This window comes from Portunus trituberculatus, chromosome 11 (genome assembly GCF_017591435.1).
Source record: "Portunus trituberculatus isolate SZX2019 chromosome 11, ASM1759143v1, whole genome shotgun sequence".
In the NCBI taxonomy this organism is placed as follows: Eukaryota; Metazoa; Arthropoda; class Malacostraca; order Decapoda; family Portunidae; genus Portunus; species Portunus trituberculatus.
The window spans coordinates 135,160-155,411 of NC_059265.1; the positions used below are offsets into that span (position 1 = coordinate 135,160).

The window sequence follows — 20,252 nt, forward strand, 5'->3', positions numbered from 1 at the left end:
TACCTACCCATAGGGCGTTGGCCATGTCTGCCGTGAGACTATGCCAAATCTCCAATAAAAACAAGCTTCTCACTGTCCTGTAGTCATAGCATTATATAAAAAAAACGTTCTCAGAACATTCAGAAACCTTAATTAAGTGGTAGATGATATAAATAATTGTCATATACGAAAATAAATTAATCTAGTTCATATACATGGACGGTGATGTGTCATATCAGGTCAGGCGACGTTGCCACTCACGACCCAGGTGGAATTTCCCGTGGAGGTTGGGGGGTGAGTCAGGTCGCCACGCACGTGTCGCTTCACTTCTCTGGTCATTAGCATGGAAGGACCCCCTGACGCTTCCCCGTCATACACTGTCTTGCGCAGCCAGACCAAGGCATTCATATTCCGCCTTAATAGATATTTCTTGCAAGAGAAAGCAAATCGGGCAACACTCTTACCTTTGACTCAAGCAAGGAACCACTCAATATATTACTCTGTTTCTACTCGTATGTGCACTTATTTCACAAACATGTAAATTACTGGTCTCATTTTCATGTATATAACCAGAATCTTTATTGCATTTAATGTACTATATAGCTGCATAGGTATTTGGGTCTCTTCTGACTTCTTTTAGTGAAGTAGAGAACGATCATCACTCCGTTTTCTTTGAAGAAGGTACTGCTATACCAGTGGCAACGTCGCACCCAAGAGGACCAACAATCTTTTTACTACTGCTGCTGCTACTACTACTACTACTACTACTACTACTACTACTACTACTACTACTACTACTACTACTACTACCGAGGCGTGAGTTACGTGATGACACGCACAGGAACTCGTCCATACACGCACAAAACACAATTCACTCGCTTCTTCACTCGTCCTTTGCACGTTTTAAGGAAAAAGTTTGTGTTTAAAATTTGTGAAGGTGCCCCGCCTGTTGACGACTCTTGTGGTGGTGGTGGTATGGTGGTGGTGGTGGTGGTGGTGTGTGGTGTGGTGGGCAGTGAGGTGGTGGTGGTGGTGGTGGTGGTGTGGTGGTGGTGGTGGTGGACGATAAGGCTGGTAGGCGCTCGCTGGACGGCTGCTCATCACGGCACTAGTACGCTCGCTGGACGCACGCTGCTCATCACACACTCACGTACACACACACACACACACACACACACACACACACACACACACACACACACCACCAGTTATCTCGTCTTCTTCAATGACACTCAACTGTTCCTCACTTCTATAGACTGAACATCCTGGCTCTGTCATTTACTTCTACTAATCTAAACTGGGAATCTTCACACATCATCACATTAAAACAATATAAACACTCCCTATGAAATGAGGCGTCTTCAGTATTCTCCGCCAGTTTTCCTCTCCCCTGCTGGTAACTCCCTCCAAGTCAGCAGTATAGGTAACCTTCACATACATATATTGTCTTAGATAGGCTGGCTGTTCCTCTTACCTATCTTTCTTTTCTAACTGACTGTCCTCACCTTTACTCTCATCGCCTGATTGTTGTGGCATTAGTGATTGTTGTTGTGAGTGGTTGTTAGTGTTATTATTATTGTTATTATTATTATTATTATTATTATTATTACTACTACTACTACTACTACTACTACTATATCATTATTATTTTATTTGTTTATTTATTTATTTATTTATTATTATCATTTATCGTACTACTACTACTACTACTACTACTACTACTACTACTACTACTATTATTATTATTTATTTATTTATTTATTTATTTATTTATTATTATTATTACTACTACTACTACTACTATATTATCACCATCATCATCATCATCATATCATTATCATCATCACTACAATCACCATTATCGGCGGTGTAATAATTCAAAGAAGCATAGGTCACCAGCTCCAGCCCTGCAGGTCATTAACTTGGTGACCTCCAAAGACCCTTGGTAATGTCAACAAAATGGTCTAACCGTGCACAAATCTCAAGGTAAAAATGTGTCCCAGTACTGAAGGGGTTAATTAAGAGAGGTAGCTTAATGCCTCCTCGCTCCTGCCTAACTGCCTGACTGGCTAACAATCGCACCAGCTCCATCACCACTCTCGTTAATGGCCACAGTCTTCACTATCTTAATCCCCACGTAAGTTTGTGAAGCTGTATAAAATCACCCAGTAGTAAGCGTAGAGCATGGATATCGTAATGTGTCACGGTACTGAAAGGGTTAGCTATCCATTCTTCTAACGTGTTGCATTTCCGTCTTTACAACTCAATTCAACTCAAGCTTCCTTAGAAAAGTGATCCGTTCATGATACGTTTTTACTAATTTTTTTTAATATTGATTCGTTGATTTGCAGGCAGGGTTCACTTGAGAGAGAGAGAGAGAGAGAGAGAGAGAGAGAGAGAGAGAGAGAGATTATCTTATAATCAATTTTTCGTTAATGATACTCATTTTTTTTTTTATTCGTTGATTTACAGGCAGGGTTCACTTAGAATGAGAGAGAGAGAGAGAGAGAGAGAGAGAGAGAGAGAGAGAGAGAGAGAGAGAGAGAGAGAGAGAGAGAGAGATATTATTATCATCTTATCATAATCATTTATTACGAAGGAAGCTTCAAACTGTTACAACATAATGATAAAAGAAATCGTGTATAATTGTAAGTACTACACGGAAGGTGAGAATGCTTGATGAAACAAATTAATGCAATTGAGTGTGTGTAATGGTTGGTTTGGAAGGAGTTAAAGAGCGTGGCTAGTTTATATCCAGGTGGTGGACCAGTGGTTAGGTTCACTGGCAGCGTTTCATATGCTCGTTTGCCCTCAAGTTGCTCTTTCCTTATTGGCAGGTTGGGGAGGAGAACGAAGCAACGTCAGCAGTAGCTCAGAATGGCAGCTGGGACAGTATTAATCCAGACACCACGCTCGCTACATCTCTTCAGTCACCACGCCACCACCGACCCCTCGAGTGTACGCAGCCCAGTGTCCGTCTGTGTCTTGTCGTGGGCGTGACGTTCAGCAGCGGCAGGAACAGCAACGGGAACCTTGATCTGCGTGGGTTTTCGTGCGGCGGGGTGACGTGCCGCTGCTGTGAGGTTATCGGACCACACCACACCACAGCACAGTTAGTGGTGTAAACGAATAGTGTAGGTATGAGGTTGGTGTGTGCGCGTTGACAGAGTGGTGATAGGAAATTGTTAGTAACTTGAAGGTTGTTAGGAATGTTGACTGATAGAGGATAACTGGGTGTGTAGGATGTGCACTGTCTATTGGAAGGTTAATTGTACGATGTCTGTCTGCGTCAGTAGGATGTATCAGGAATGGCTGGGAGGAATGAAGTGAGCGTGAATGGCTCGTGGCAAGAGGAGGCAGAGTGGGAACTAACTGAATGCAGTGTGATAAAATAGAAGACAGAAGGGATGGATGGTGTGGTGCGAGTGTTTGGCTGGGTTAGGGCACTGTGAAGACGTGTAACTGAGTAGAGACGAGTGAAAGGCTGGCTGAGGCAGTGGTTGAGTTTTAGGACAGACAGATGGGGGAATAAAGTGTTTAGAGTGAGTTTGGGCACATTATGGATGGAAGTGAAGACGTGAAGGGAATGTGTGGTGTTGGTCATTTAGAGATAATTAGTGAAAAAGATACTGCTGTTCATGTTTTTGTGATGGTATTGGTGGTGGTGGTGGTAAGAATACGTAGAATGAAGAGTGAAAGGCTGATTGAGGCAGTGAAGGAGTTTGCTTAGGGCTATCTTGCTTGTTAGCTGTAGGGATAATTAGTGAACAAGTAAACAAGGTACTGCTTTGTTCATGCTTATTTTTGTCCATTACAGGCGTTGACGATCCAAAGGCCTGACTCCACAGCGGTAATGAGCCTCGTCTACCTTGCACTTTGACGGACAACGCTCACTACCAACACTTCTAGAAGCCTCCGCCACCGCCGTAAGATTGCATCGCGCACACGGTCTACTCTTAACGACCGCCACCGCCACCGCCGCCGTTGAGGGAGATGGCTGGATGAGTGGGTGATAGAGGCGGAGGATTGGAGACGAGAACCTACAGATGACGGCAGACACGGAAGATTCCACTAACCAGGTAGATGAATGTGTGGCAAGATTGGTTGTGTGGGTGAGGATCGGGTGTGGGGGAAGTTTGAGGGGGTTTGACGTGGTGTGGTTTCCTGAGACTGGCGTGGGAGATGTGAGAATGAAGGGATGGGAGTGTCAGGATGAAGGGCCAGGATGCTACGTCACACGGGAGACGCTGGGAGGAGAACGAGGGAGAAGGGTGTAACTGGAGTGTAAGTGGAATAACGATCGAGGAGGGCGAGTGAGAGGCTGACTGAGGCAGTGAAGTGTGTATTGTAGGACAGTGTGGCGTGGTACATATGGAGATAATCAGTTAATTTTTCTCCATTACAGGAGTTGGTGATCCGAAGCCGTGACTGCAGCGATCCCGTGCGGCCTGCACCATCAGGGAAGGACTCTCTCTGGCTTCGCACTGCGCCTACATTGACCGTTGCCGCCGCCGCTGCTACCGCTACTCGGAGGGGGCACTGCCTCGCATTGGGCCTTCACTGCCGTCCCGCTAATACACGTGTCGCCGTCGCAGCTACTGGCACTGAGGGACTTCGCCTCGCAGCGGCCTGGCAAACACCTGCTACACCACCACCACTAACTCCACCACCGCAGTCCAGAGATTCAGCTTCGCATAGCAGACATCCTCCTATTCAACGCTTGCTGCCACTACCACCTCATTATGGTGGTGTCACTGTACTTGGATCTGTTGTCTCTACTGAATAATAATGTGTAAAGAAATCTTTTTGTTTCGGTAAATTTCCTTTCCTGGGAATATTTGTGGGTTTTGTTAAATTTCCTTTCCTGGGAATATTTGTGGGTGGTTTCAGTGAGTAGTCGCCTCAAGCTGGCTTGGATCCGTCTGACACACCAATATTGCCTCCATTGACCACCACCTACACTCGCTCTAAACGATCACACCCAGAAATAAAACGCGCTAGATTTGAAGCTTTTTCTATTTATTATCATAAGCAATACAAAAAGTGGTTGTTAGGAAATGAAACTAAAGCGAAAAAGTTACATGACATCAATAAAAATGGTCCCAAATGTAAAAATGGTCCCAAAATACCATCTGGCTGAAAAATCTTCAAACGGTCTACATAAAATACAGCACTACTGGCCAAAAACACTAAAAATGGTAAAAATCTAGAAAAAATGGCAAAAAAAGAAAAATGGCAAAAAACGCCCCTAAAATCGTCGTACTAAGTCGAAAATACTCTAAAGAGTCTCCGGAGATAAGGTGGATGCATATTGGAGCTAAAATTAAATACAAGAGTCTCCCTACACTTTTATTCAATTTTTGACATTATTACACATTGCCTGCAAAAAAAACCCACAAATATTTTCAACTGAATAAAACAATATATATACAAAGAATACAGAGAAAGTCTACACAAATTTTCAACTTAAAAATAAAAAAAAAATAATTTTAACATAAAAAAAATAAAATATAAGCAAAATCCTATGGTGAAAAGTCTAGACAATAAATAGACAAATTTTCAACTTAAGTATAAAAAAAAATAGTCTACAATGATTTTCAACTTAATAAATAATATATAAAAAATTTTTTTAAGTCTACAATAAATTTCAACTTAATATACAATAAATATTAACACCAATTTATAATATACAATAAATATTAACATGAATTTTCAACTTTGCAAAATTTTAAACTTCACAAACAAATTATTTTTAAACAACTTTTCAAGTTAACAAATATTCAAAGATAGAGAGAGAGAGAGAGAGAGAGAGAGAGAGAGAGAGAGAGAGAGAGAGAGAGAGAGAGAGAGAGAGAGAGAGAGAGAGAGAGAGAGAGAGAGAGAGAGAGAGAGAGAGAGAGAGAGAGAGAGAGAGAGAGAGAGAGAGAGAGAGAGAGAGAGAGAGAGAGAGAGAGAGAGAGAGAGAGAGAGAGAGAGAGAGAGAGAGAGAGAGAGAGAGAGAGAGAGAGAGAGAGAGAGAGAGAGAGCAATCAAAGTAAACAATCAAATAGTAATAATATACATGAAAACAACATTTTAAAACAACACACACATTAATCTTGTGCCCTCCATACACCCTTGCTAATGTCATTAAAATGGTCTAATGGTACACAAATCTCAAGGTAAAATGTGTCCCAGTACTGAATTGATTAAAATAGTGAAGGCTGTGGCCATTAATCCTTTGACCACCATAGACCCTTGCTAATATCAATAAAATGGAGAGGTGTATGGAGATCACAAGATTAATGGCCACAGTCTTCACTATTTCAACCCCTTCAGTACTGGGACACATTTTACCCTGAGATCTGTGTACCATTAAACCATTTTATTGATATTAGGAAAAGTTTATAGACATCAGAAGGTTAATGGTCACAGTCTTCACTATTTCAACCCCTTCAGTACTGGGACACATTCAGTACCATTTTATTGATATTAGGACACACAGTCTTCACTATTTTAACCCCTTCAGTACTGGGACACATTTTTACCTTGACATTTCTGTACCATTAGACCATTTTATTGACATTAGGAAAGGTCTACAGAGGTCAGAAGATTAACTGCCACATTCTTCATTATTTTAACCCCTTTAATACTAGGACATCTTGAGATTTTGTGTACCATTAGACCATTTTATTGACAGTAGGAAAGATCTATAGACGTCAGAAGACTAATGGCCACATTCTTCACTATTTTAACCCCCTTCAACATTGACACACATTTTACCTTGAAATTTGTGTACAATTAGACATTTTATTGACATCAGGAAAGGTCTATAGAGGCAGAAGAATAATGGCAAGTCTTCACTATTTTAACCCCTTCAGTACTGGGACATATTTCTACCTTGAGATCTGTGTACCATTAGACCATTTTATTGACACTTGGAAAGATCTATAGAAGGCAGAAGATTAATGGCCATAATCTTCACTATTTTACCCCTTCAGTACTGGGACACATTTTTACCTTGAGATTTGTGTACCATTAGACCATTTTATTGACATTAAGATGGAGGTGACAAGATTAATAGCCATCTTCACTATTTAACCCCTTCAGTACTGAGAGAGAGAGAGAGAGAGAGAGAGAGAGAGAGAGAGAGAGAGAGAGAGAGAGAGAGAGAGAGAGAGAGAGAGAGAGAGAGAGAGAGAGAGAGAGAGAGAGAGAGAGAGAGAGAGAGAGAGAGAGAGAGAGAGAGAGAGAGAGAGAGAGAGAGAGAGAGAGAGAGAGAGAGAGAGAGAAGAGAGAGAGTTGTAAAGGCAGAATGACAAGATTTCTGTATTATTAAGTGGAGAAACAGTCTTGAAAACCCTGCCAGTCATCTGTGTGGCCTTGGAAAACAGTGGTGGTGAGAGAATAAGGGTATTTTATGGTTCCTGAGGCAGAGTGACATTTCTACAATATTAAGTGGAGAAACACTCATGAAAACCCTGCCAGTGATCTCTGTGGCCTTGGAAGGCGTGTTGTTGAGACACCAAAGTGTTTGTGAATACAGGCCTTTGTCTGACACACAAGCAGCAACAATGCACATTCTTCATTCCTCTGAGTTCAGTAAGTGAAGGAGTGAGTGAGTGCTGAGTCAATCTCTTAACAAGCACACTGCATCTTTGTCCAGAGAATCCAACACTTGCTTCACAAACTCATGTGGGGGATTGAAATAGTGAAGACTGTGCCCATTAATCTTGTCACCTCCATACACCCTTCTTAACCCCTTCAGTACTGGGACACATTTTACCTTGAGATTTGTGCACCATTAGACCATTTTATTGACATTATTGAAGGTCTATGAAGGTCACAAAATTAATGGCCACAGTCTTCACAATTTTCATCCCCACATGAGTTTGTGAAGCTGTACAAAATCACCAAATAGTCACCACAAGGAATATGGAAATGTGTCATGGTACTGAAGGGTTAATGTCAAAAAGGGTATTACCATAGCCAAACTTTCTTCAAATGCCCTCAAAAACATGCCAAATGGTCTTAAAATACCATAAAACATGCCAAATGGTCTTAAAATACCAAAAAACATGCCAAATGTCTTAAAATACCATAAAAACATGCCAAATGGTCTTAAAATACCATAAAAACATGCCAAATGGTCTTAAAATACCATAAAAACATGCCAAATGGTCTTAAAATACCATAAAAACATGTCTTAAAATACCATAAAAACATGTCAAATGGTCTTAAAATACCATAAAACATGGGTCTTAAAATACCATAAAACATGCCAAATGGTCTTAAAATACCATAAAACATGCCAAATGGTCTTAAAATACCATAAAACATGCCAAATGGTCTTAACATACCATAAAACATGCCAAATGGTCATGCCAAATGGTCTTAACATACCATAAAACATGCCAAATGGTCTTAACATACCATAAAAACATGCCAAATGGTCTTAAAATACCATACAAACATGCCAAATGGTCTTAAAATACCATAAAAACATGTCAAATGGTCTTAAAATGTCCTTATAATTAAAAATGCCAAACTGCTAATCTATCCTAACTATTCTTCATGGCTCCAGGTGTTGTCTTGTACTCTGGGTGTTGCTGATGGCTGTAGGTGTTGTAGAAGGCTTGTGTTGTGTTGTCGCTTGTCTTGTCTTGGCTTGGTGGTGCAGTGTTCCAGCAGCAGTGTGTCTTGACTTTCCTGTAATGAGAGGTGCACTGTTTATATTGAGTCACCTTCACTATTTTGTAAACTGAACTGAACGCAACTCAAATGCCGTTAAAACATGTCAAACTTTTTTAACTGACCTCAAAACATGCAAAACTGTCTTAAAATCCTATCAAAACATATCAAACTGTCTTATAATTTCCTCAAAACCTGGCAAACTATCTTAAAATGCCCTCAAAACATACCAAACTGTCTTAAAATGTCCTCAAAACATGACAAACTGCCTTAAAATGGCTTCATAACATGCCAAATCTGTCTCAAATTAAAGATGTACTTACACATTAGTAGACCAATTCAGAAAAATGAGCTTTCACCTAATCTTTTCAATTAAATAGAAAAATTTTAGTTTATTCTAAATTTCTAGTGTATTGCTATGATCTTAAATAATTAATATGCAACAAATTATACACAATGCACATGATTACAAAACAGAATTGTTACTTTCTTAGTTATGGAAATTTTACATCCTTAGGTTAACACAAGTAACTCAAAAATTAAACTTGCATTAAAATCAATATACATATATAATTCAAGCTTCCACCTATTCCAGTATGATATCTTGGAAAAGGCTACCACTACCACTGTTAATTATAAATCAAATAAGAATATGCTGTTATTTACAATAATGCAAAATGCCTAACTATATATATATATATATATATATATATATATATATATATATATATATATATATATATATATATATATATATATATAATATGCACTCAAAATGCCTGCCCCTCAAAATATGCCCTCAAAACCAAACTGTCTTAAAATGCCATCAAAACATGTCAAACTATCTTAAATTGGCCTCAAAACCTGCCAAACTGTCTAAAATTGCCCTCAAAATATACCAAACTGTCTTAATATGCCCTGAAAACCTGCCAAACTGTCTTCAATTCACTTCAAAACCTCTCAAATTGTCTTAATATACCCTGAAAACCAGCCATACTGTTTTAAATTGCTCTCAAAACCTGCCAAAATGTATTAAAATGCCCTAAAAAAATGTCAAACTCTCAAAATGCCCTTAAAACATGCCAAACTATCTCAATATGGCCATAAAACATGTCAAACTGTTTTAAAATATCCTCAAACATGCCAAACTGTCTCAAAATATACTAAACTGTCTTAAACTGCCCACCAAACACATCAAACTGTCTCAAAATACCCTCAACACATGCCAAACTATCTAAAATGCCCTTAAAATATGCCAAACTGTTTAAATATACCCTCAAAACATGACAAACTGCCTCAAAATTCCCTCAAAACCTTAACTGCCCAACCTAACCTAATGTAACCTAACCACACCTCCCACACCTCACACCACACCACTGACCTGCATAAGGAAGAGAGCCGTGTGACCTCAGCGTTGAGTGGCCGAGGTACCTCCTCTCGGGTCACAGTGAAGTCACATTCCAGGAATCCTGTGGCAAAGGTCAGAGGTCACACAGGTCAGGTCACACTGGGATAGTAATAATAGTAATTGTATTAGCACAAGAGGAGGAGGAGGAGGAGGAGGAGGAGGAGGAGGAGGGAGATGTCAAATTGTGTTAAAATGTCCTCAAAACCTGACAAACTATCTTAACCCTTCTTGGCTTACGGTGATCGTACATGAATGATGATATTGTTCCGTCCAGAGAGACGGCGATCGTATCGGTAATCATGATTTTTCCCGCTTGACATTTGAAGATTGGCGCGGGGCTGTGTCATTATTTCTTGGCATTGCTCGATAATGAATTACTGGATCATATAGTGACTGAAACCAACTGATATTTCTGATATTTCAAAAATTACCCGTGAGTAGGGAACGGAAAATAAATTCATCCACCGTAAGCCAAGGGTTAAAATGTCCTCAAAACATGAGAGAGAGAGAGAGAGAGAGAGAGAGAGAGAGAGAGAGAGAGAGAGAGAGAGAGAGAGAGAGAGAGAGAGAGAGAGAGACCTTAGTGTTTTAGTGTGTGGAGGCCATAAATTCAGTGTTATTGAAGCAGTGGGTCTTAAAATGTCATCAGAACCTGCCAAATTGTCTTAAAATGCCATCAAAACCTGTCAAACTTTCTTAAATTGCAGTTAAAATCTGCCAAACTCTCTTAATATGTCATGAAAACATGTCAAACTGTCTTAATATGCCCTTAGAACATGCCAAACTGTCTTAAAATGTGTTCAAAACATGCCAAACTATTTTACCATGGCCTCAAAACCAGCTAAACTGTCTCAAATTTCCTCAAAACATAACAAACTACCTTAATATGCCCTCCAAATCTGCCAAACTGTCTTCAATTTCCCTAAAAACCTCCAAAATTTTCTTAATATACCCTCAAAACATACCAAACTATCTCAATATGCCCTCCAAACTGTCTTAAAATGCCCTCAAAACATGTCAAACTGTCTCAAAATGCTTTCAAAACATGCCAAACTGTCTCAAAATGCTCTCAAAACATGCCAAACTGTTTAAAAATACCCTCCAAACATGCCAAACTGCCTAAAATAGGCTTCAAAATCTTACCCAGGCTAACCCAACCTACCTAACCCGACCACACCTCCCCACACCACACACCACACCACTGACCTGCATAAGGAAGGGAGCCGTGTGACCTCAGCGTTGAGTGGCCACCTCCTCTCGGGTCACAGTGAAGTCGCAGTCCAAGGAGTCCTGCGGCAAAAGGTCAGAGGTCACACAGGTCACACTGGGATAGTAATAATAGTAATAGTATTAGCACAGGAGGAGGAGGAGGAGGAGGAGGAGGAGGAGGAGGAGGAGGAGGAGGAGGAGGAGGAGGAGGAGAGAGAGAGAGAGAGAGAGAGAGAGAGAGAGAGAGAGAGAGAGAGAGAGAGAGAGAGAGAGAGAGAGAGAGAGAGAGAGAGAGAGAGAGAGAGAGAGAGAGAGAGAGAGAGAGAGAGAGAGAGAGAGAGAGAGAAGAGAGAGAGAGAGAGAGAGAGAGAGAGAGAGAGAGAGAGAGAGAGAGAGAGAGAGAGAGAGAGAGAGAGAGAGAGAGAGAGAGAGAGAGAGAGAGAGAGAGAGAGAGAGAGAGAGAGAGAGAGAGAGAGATGAAATAGCAAAACTTTATGAAATGACAATATTTATTATTTTACCTTTTCTTTTCTCTCTTTCTTCTTCTCCTCCTCTTCTCATATTCCTCCACCTCTTCCTTCTTCTTCTTCTTCTTCTTCCTGTTCCTGTTCCTGATCCTCTTCTTCTTCCTCCTCCTCTTCTTGCCTTGGTCCGTCTTTCTCCATATTCTTAACACAATCTGAAATAAATAAAACTGGATTAATATTAGAGAGAGAGAGAGAGAGAGAGAGAGAGAGAGAGAGAGAGAGAGAGAGAGAGAGAGAGAGAGAGAGAGAGAGAGAGAGAGAGAGAGAGAGAGAGAGTGTTTCAGTGTGCGGAGGCCATAAATTCAGAGTGTTATTGAAGCAGTGGGTAAGTAAGTGAAGTGTTTGACAGTGACACATAGAGAATAAGTGAATAAGTGAAGTGATAATACAAGATACATAGTGACACAAGTGATACACTGCAGGAGTAATTATCACTACATCAATAAGAACACTAGCAGTCAAATAGTTGGTGGGCTTTGAGATAGGAGATACCCATAATGCCTTCTTTAGCCCGTTAAAACACAATGGAAATGCACATATTAGCTACATGCTGAGTACTAATAAAAAATTAATAAATAAAAAAAGATATTTATGTGTGAAAACCTTACAAAATGGCACATCTATCATGAACCCTTTGTCAGCGACTCCGCCACCCCGCACTGCACAACCCCACCCCCGCACCGTGTTCTGTTGGGGTGCTGACGTAGGAAGACATTCATTTCATCCCTTGTGACATGAAGCCACTTTTTGCCATAAACTTTTGTAATTTATTTTGGGTTGTCCACAAAACGCTTGGCTGCCGGGACACTGGTCCACGCACACAGCGACTGTACCACCTCGTCTGACATGAAGAGCTGGAAGCAGTGCAGACCACTCATGTCATTCCTTGGTACATCAGGATCAAAGCCACAAAAATCCTCAGTCAGGACCGGACCAGTACCGGGACGCTGGTCAGCAAAGGGATCAGATAAGACAGAGAAAGTATGGAGGGAAGCATGCAGTGCAGGGCTGCCTGGCCGCTCCTCATCCTCCACACTTCCATGTCCACATTTAAAACCATACACTCTTCGGCACTGTCCCCGAGAAACCATCCCATGCGCTCGCCTCGATTCCCGGTCCCCCTTCGCAGTTCCTCCACCCAGCGGATTTGACATCACATTAAAAGAGAAATATATGGTATATAATTTTGTTTTTGTGTAGGGGTTCCTTGAGACATGTCATGTATTTGAAGGGTTACGCAAGGCTAAAAGATTGAGAAACGCTGCCTTATTCGTTACCATATTCTCTCTCTCTCTCTCTCTTATTTGTTTTCATATTCTCTCTCTCTCTCTCTCTCTCTCTCTCTTCGTTTACATATTCTCTCTCTCTCCCTCTCCTTATGCGTTTCCATATTCATTCTCTCTCTCTCTCTCTCTCTCTCTCCTTATGCATTTTCATATTCTCTCTCTCTCTCTCTCTGACCAATAGCGTGGCTTCATATATGTGACGTCAAATCAGCTGGGTGGAGGAGCTGTGAAGTGGGAGCCGGGAATCAAGGCGAGCACGCGGGATGGTTTCTTGGGGACAGTGCCCACTCTTCTAAACCAACATATATGCTTTCCATCTCCTTTAATTGTCATCCTCACCACTTCCATCACTTTCTTCCTGGGAGCTCCTGGCCTCACTGTCCTTTTCTGGCAAATATTCCTCATGTGAGTCACTAATGAGGCCTTCTGATTGACTCTCATTGTCCTCAGAATCCTGTAATTCATCTAATAGAGCCAGCTCACCCTCAGAATCCCTCAAGGGTGACAATGACAACACCATTACACCACACTGGTCAGTAACACACTGCCCGCCGGCCACCACCCCTCCCCTCAGGCCACACGGTCCCTCCCCCCAAGCCACCGTACCCAGTGTCCCTGAAAACAGTTAGTCACTTTGTCACTGAATCATAAAAAACACACAAAGCGAGTAGATGAAGCACTGATGGAGCGATGGCGTGCATTACTTCATCGCCTCAGGAGCAAAAATTTTAAAATACCTTGAAACACCCTTAAAACACCCTAATATAGCCTTAAAACAGCCAAAAACAGTCTTAAACACCCTAATACACCCTCAAATAGCCTTTAAACAGCCCTAAAAAGCACTAAAACAGCCTTAACCAATTACCGCCCAGTGGATCATGTTTGGTGATCTGTCTTTGATGGCCTGTATCTTAAACATGCTGAGCAAATTGAGTTTAGAAAAGTGTTCTTACAGTAAGCAGAAGTGGGAGGACCTATTTATAGCAACGACATTCAAATCTCCCCAGTGGTCACGTCATTAGGAGGATTGAATTTTGTGAATTTTTTGTTCATGTTCAGTAAAAAATGGTGATGAAGTGTATGTCATATTTCTTGATCCTTTTCACTATACAAGCACAACACTTTCTACATGACATGTCAGTTGAATTATCTGCCCTATCACACCATCTACCGAATTGCAAGTTCACTACAATTAGAGGTGACAAATATGGTCCACTGGGCGGAACCGTTATCAGTCACCCAGTGTGAGATTCACAGCAGCACAGCAGCACAGTTGCCTGTAGACGTACTGTATACATCCTCCTGATTCTCTGATATTGTGAATGAATACTTTACAGAGCATATACTTACTAGCTTGAAAAGTTATTTTGCTCAACAGCTGCGAAATATGTCTAATGCTCCTGTGAAATGCCTCAGTGTGCAAGAAGCTACACACTTGTTATGTAGTGAGGAGTTCAACGTTGATCATGATGCAGAAGTAATAATAGACTTGGTGAACATTCCTCCTGATGATGATCTAAGTGATGAGGATGAAGTTGATGATGATAATACACTTATACCAATGGTAAAAGATGTCCCTGGTGCCATTGAAATTCATACCACACAAACCTGGCCAAGGAATGAAGAAAAAACGACGTCTGGACTGTGTTGATACACCAGTGTGGAGTAAGAAGGTTAGCGTTAGTTATTTGTTTAGTATTATGTCATGTTTTGTGTTAATAAAGTAATATGATGATGATTAACGTGTATTCACCAGATTCTTTATGTCATGTTTACTCAGGTATTTGTCTGTGGCCAGAATTACTCAAACACTAATTCATTGATTTTTCATCATTACTGTTGGAGTTTTAACTTGGAAATGCATGTAATGCTAAATATTTACTAAAGTGCTGTTTCTACTTCCAGGCACATGATACCACGGTACTCCAAGTGGGGTGAGATGTCAAACCAAACCGAAAAGCTGAAGGCCAAACTGCACCAACAACTTGACGGTCACACACCAGTTGACATCTTTGAGGATATTTCACCGACGACATCTTTGCGCTCATAAAGCGAGAAACAATCCGTTATGCACACACAGTGAAAAATGATCCCCTGTTTAGCTTGGAAGACCATGAACCAAAAGCCTTCATTGGCTTCCTGATCTATTCTGGGTACGTCACTCTTCCTAGCGAACCACTTTACTGGTCTGATGCTGATGATGTGGCTCAAAATACTGTCAAACAATTAAGCTCTATCCAGGAACAAGTACTTGAAGATAAAAGCGTACCTACATGTACAAGACAACAACAGTCGCCCACAAGATTGCACAGACAAGGCTTTCAAAGTCCGGCCCCTGATTGATATGCTAAATTCTTCATTCCAGCAGTATGGTGTGTTCCATAAGACTTTATCTGTTGATGAAATGATGGTGAGATACTATGGTCATGATGGCCTCAAGCAATTGATCAGGGGGAAGCCCATCCATCAGGTTTGGGTACAAGCTGAGGTCGCTTTGTGGTGATGAGGGTTATTGCTACAAATTTGACCTGTACTGTTGAAGTGTGACGTCGCACTGTGCATGGAGTGTTTTGCAAATTTCCACACACGTACATGAATATGAGGTCGAATGTTCATAGCAACAAATACAGTAATGTATATTTTGTGGATGAATAGCAGCAGTGCAGCAGAAAGTGATATAAAAGAGAAATATGTGTATGCCAAGTATTAGGACTCATTTTTGCTCATGTACAATTTATGAATAAAAGGTACAAATTTGAAACATTACAATTAGCCCAATTTGTAACTAGAAAAATACGCAGATGCTAAGTATACTACGAAAAAGTATAGAAACCTGGATTTTTCCTTTACTAAGGTAAGTATATGCAATGGGGCCGAGACGCTAACTGATCCGCCTGCTGGATCATTTATGTCACCCTCTGCAACTCACTTAGGCTTTGACGCAAGTTATCATGATTTTTCCTTCAGCATGTCTTGGTTAGGTTACAAACACACAGCTTGCCAAAAAGTACTACAATCTCAACACGGGAAATAGGTCTGGGTGTTAATGGGTTAAACACCCTTAAAGCAGCCTAAAACTGCCTTAAACACCCTAAAATTCTTAAAACACCCTAACATAGCCTTAAAACACTCTAAAACAGCATTACATATCCTGAAACAGCCTTAAAACACTCTAAAACAGCATTACACATCCTGAAACAGCCTTAAAACACCCTCAAAGTCTTCAAACACCCTAAAACAACCCAAAACAGCCTTAAAACAGCCTTCAATACTCACAGTTGGCTAGGTGTGTCCCAGCTGGTGCAGTTGCCATGTTCCATCCCTACATAGAGCCACTTCCTTTAGTACGGCCGGTGATCCTGTAGGGAGGAGGTGGTTGTAGTGGTGATGGTGTGGTTTTGTGAGCATCTGATGTGGTAATGTTGGTTGTTTGTGGTGGTTGTGGGTGTGGTTGGACAGTGGTGGTGGTGGTGGTAGTAATAGGAGGATTTTAAAAAGTAGACAAATATTTTCCGGCCAAAACAAGTGAAAAAATGAGGTTTATGAGACAAAATTGTAAGAAAAAAAATGCTTTCACACACCCCACACTCACCAAACACACACCACACCAGCACACACCATTCCCACACCTGCACACACCAGCAAACCACAAAAAACCCTTTGCAAACACTGGAAAATGCAAAAAAACACACCCAAAAAATATATAGTAGTTTACACAACAAAAAAACATTTACACACACACACACCACCACAGTACACACACCAGCACAGCTTGGTGTGTGGAGGGAGATATGGAGGAAAGAAAAGGAGGTGGTGGAGGGAAAAATGAGAAAAATTGTCAGGTTTTGAAGTGAGATTTAGAAAAGTACTATTTTGACTATCATAGAAGTGAGATAGGAGACTCAAAATTGGAGGGAAGGTGGAGGAAACATGGAGGAAATAGTCTACTGAAGGAAAAGCCTGGAGGTAACCTGTGGAGGGAGATATGGAGGAAACAGGACAAACATTACCTAACCAAAATGCACCCAAAATTACCTAAAAATATTGCATCACACAACAAAACACACACACACACACACACACACACACACACACACACACACACACACCACAAACAACCCTTAAATCACACCTGGAAAACGCCCACAATAAGTTTACCCTAGCCAACCCACACCAAAAACAATAAACACTATACATAGGTAGCTATAGTTGACATTACAAAAACATACAAAAAACACATTTACACACCCACCACACTCACAGCACACCTGCAGACACCTCTCCCACACACACACACCACCTCTCCTCTGGAACTTGGTGAGTGGAGTATGTGTGGAGTTTTGCCGCAGAGAGGGCACAGGCAGCCCGTCACCACCAGCGGCTCTCCAGGGACCAGTTGTGACCTTGTGGCAAGCCATGGTGCACCTCTGGAATAGTGGTAGTTGTTGTAGTAGTGGTAGTAATAGTATAAGAATCTAGGGTATTACTGCAGAGTTTCACCACAATCAGCTACGTGTTTTTTACCCACCTCAAGAGATCGAGCTCCTGATTACGAGTAATTTGAACCCCATATATACTAGGTGCAACCTTTTGAATGGCGACACAGATTTTTTAAAATTTAAGCGTGTTTTGGTGATGAGCCGTGACAATAGCCTCCCACATCAAACCCTGCCGCACACTGATGGTGTCAGGCGCTCGCGGCGGCTCGGCGGGCTCCTGACACACCATTGTCTGAGCATGCGCTTAATTGTTTACGCTGATTGATTCTGTTCTTTGAAACTGAAGCGGCGGCCAAGGAAAAAAAAGCATAATTATTTCCACCAACCACGACGGCCCCTGAGGTTAGGTTTAATTAGGTTAGCTTAGGTTTAGTTAGGTTAGGTTGGGTTGGGTTGGGTTGGGTTGGGTTAGGTTAGGTTAGGTTAGGTTAGGTTAATTTATCTTTAGTTAGGTTAGGTTAGGTTAAATTAGGTTGCGTTGGGTTGGGTTAGATTAGGTTGGGTTAGGTTAAGTTGGGTTGGGTTACCTTACCTTAGGTTTAGTTAGGTTACCTTCTTTTCTGGACCAAACTCATTTTTTGTGTTCAATTTCGCCTTGTTTTTAATTCATTTACCACTTGTTTGTTGATGCAAATCATATGATGTTTCGGGGATGTAAAAAAAATGGCTTGATTTGCACCAAAAACAAGTGCTATTTTAATTCAAAGCAAGCCAAAATCTAACACAAAAAAATGGTTTCGTGCAGAAAGGGCAAGGTGGTGAAGCTCTGTAGGTTTCGCCATTTTGCTCATGCCAACATTAGCCAACCTCAAGCTTTAAAGCCAACCTCAAGCTTTAATTCAAGAACACCTTTTTGCATTTCTGGTTGGAGGCATCGCTTCTTTATAGATGGGGTTAACAATGGAAGGTGTATGGGTGCATAAGGTATCTATGGAGGCAATATGGGGCGCAACAAGGCGTAGGAGGGCAGGAATCACCACCGCATATATGTGCATGTGCAGTACAAGGTGAAAAGGACAATTACAGAATACAACGAGACCTGGACAGGCTCATAGCATGGGCAGACAGGTGGCAGATGGAGTTTCATTCTAAAAAGTGTCAGCTTATGCATTTAGGTAAAGACAACACAAACTTTAACTATGAGATGGAGGGATGTTGGCTAGAGGCAGTAGAGGAAGGAAAGGATTTAGGAGTAGTGATAGACAGGACTATGAAATTTTCAAACCAATGTTTAGAAGCAAGAAATAGGGCAAATAGGATCCTGGCTTTTATAAATACAAATGTTAGTTATAAAAGTAAGGAAGTGGTGCGTAGCTTATATAATTCCTATGTTAGGCCCCATTTAGAGTATTGCATACAGGCCTGGTCACCCCACTATAGGCAGGATATCAACATGTTAGAAGCAGTTCAGAGAAGAGCAACTAGGATGATACCAGCATTAAAGCGCCTGGAGTATAGAGATAGATTAAAGGAATTAAACATGTTTTCATTTGAGAGGAGATGTATAAGAGGGGTATATGATAGAGTTATTTCAAATGTTCTCAGATACAAACTGCATAGATGTGAGATCTTTCTTTACCTTAGAGGAGGAAGTAGGACTACAAATCATGGCAGGAAGATTAGAAAGCAAGGCTGCAGGTTAGATAGAAGAAAATATTTCTTTAGTCATAGGGTGGTACACTTCTGGAATGCATTGCCAGAGACGGTTGTAAATAGCACTACTTTGACAATGTTTAAAACAGATTAGATAAGCACTTCAATTTATTAGATTTATAATTATGTATAGCACTGCATGATAGTTTTATAAGAAATTTACTATAGTTAAACAAGACATGATCCCCATGTATGGGGATCACAGATTGTAGAGGAATTCGCTGCAGGACTTAGCCCTGTTAATGGGCCAAATATTTAGAATTAGTATATAATGTATTGTGTACTTGTAAGTGTATCTTTAAGTACTGATGACGAGGTCGCTGTGCGACTGATACAGGATGACCTAGATGGGCCCTGGTGGCCCTTTGTTATCCTATTATTTATGTATGTTATGAGGCAACAAAACCACAAACACTCAATTATTTTCACTTGGCAAAACTTTTTTCACCTTAATTGGCGCGTCTCACTCACTCTACAAACTTCACCTAATAACCATGTACACGCACACACCTGGGAATAACTCACCTGCTCCACAAAGCTTCAAAACTGTCAATCTCAACACAGGCCCATCTAGGTTATCCTGTATCAGTCACACAGCGACCTCGTCATCAGTACTTAAAGATACACTTACAAGTACACAATACATTATATACTAATTCTAAATATTTGGCCCATTAACAGGGCTAAGTCCTGCAGCGAAATCCTCTACAATTTGTGGTCCCCATACATGGGGACCATGTCTTATTTAACTATAGTAAATTTCTTATAAAACTATCATGCAGTGCTATACATAATTATAAATCTAATAAATTTAAGTGCTTATCTAATCTGTTTTTAAACATTGTCAAACTAGTGCTATTTACAACCGTCTCTGGCAATGCATTCCAGAAGTCTACCACTCTATGACTAAAGAAATATTTTCTTCTATCTAACCTGCAGCCTTGCTTTCTAATCTTCCTGCCATGATTTCTAGTCCTATTTCCTCCTCTAAGGTAAAGAAAGATCTCACATCTATGTAGTT

General features: G+C 40.9%; 2 long non-coding RNA genes across 3 annotated transcripts; one reads left to right on the plus strand and one right to left on the minus strand.

Moving 5' to 3' along the window:
• The first annotated feature begins 3,291 nt into the window (after positions 1-3,291).
• Positions 3,292-4,816, plus strand: LOC123502252. Its single transcript, XR_006673838.1, has 2 exons — positions 3,292-4,058; positions 4,385-4,816. It is a non-coding gene; the product is annotated as an uncharacterized LOC123502252 (long non-coding RNA).
• Positions 4,817-16,388: 11,572 nt separating this feature from the next.
• On the minus strand, positions 16,389-19,777 carry LOC123502254. 2 transcript variants are annotated; one of them, XR_006673840.1, is made up of 3 exons: positions 19,757-19,777; positions 17,380-17,506; positions 16,389-16,438 (listed from the first exon to the last, which is right to left on the minus strand). It is a non-coding gene; the product is annotated as an uncharacterized LOC123502254 (long non-coding RNA). The 2 variants fall into 2 exon arrangements; XR_006673839.1 differs by lacking the exon at positions 19,757-19,777 and adding an exon at positions 19,680-19,739.
• Positions 19,778-20,252: the final 475 nt, after the last annotated feature.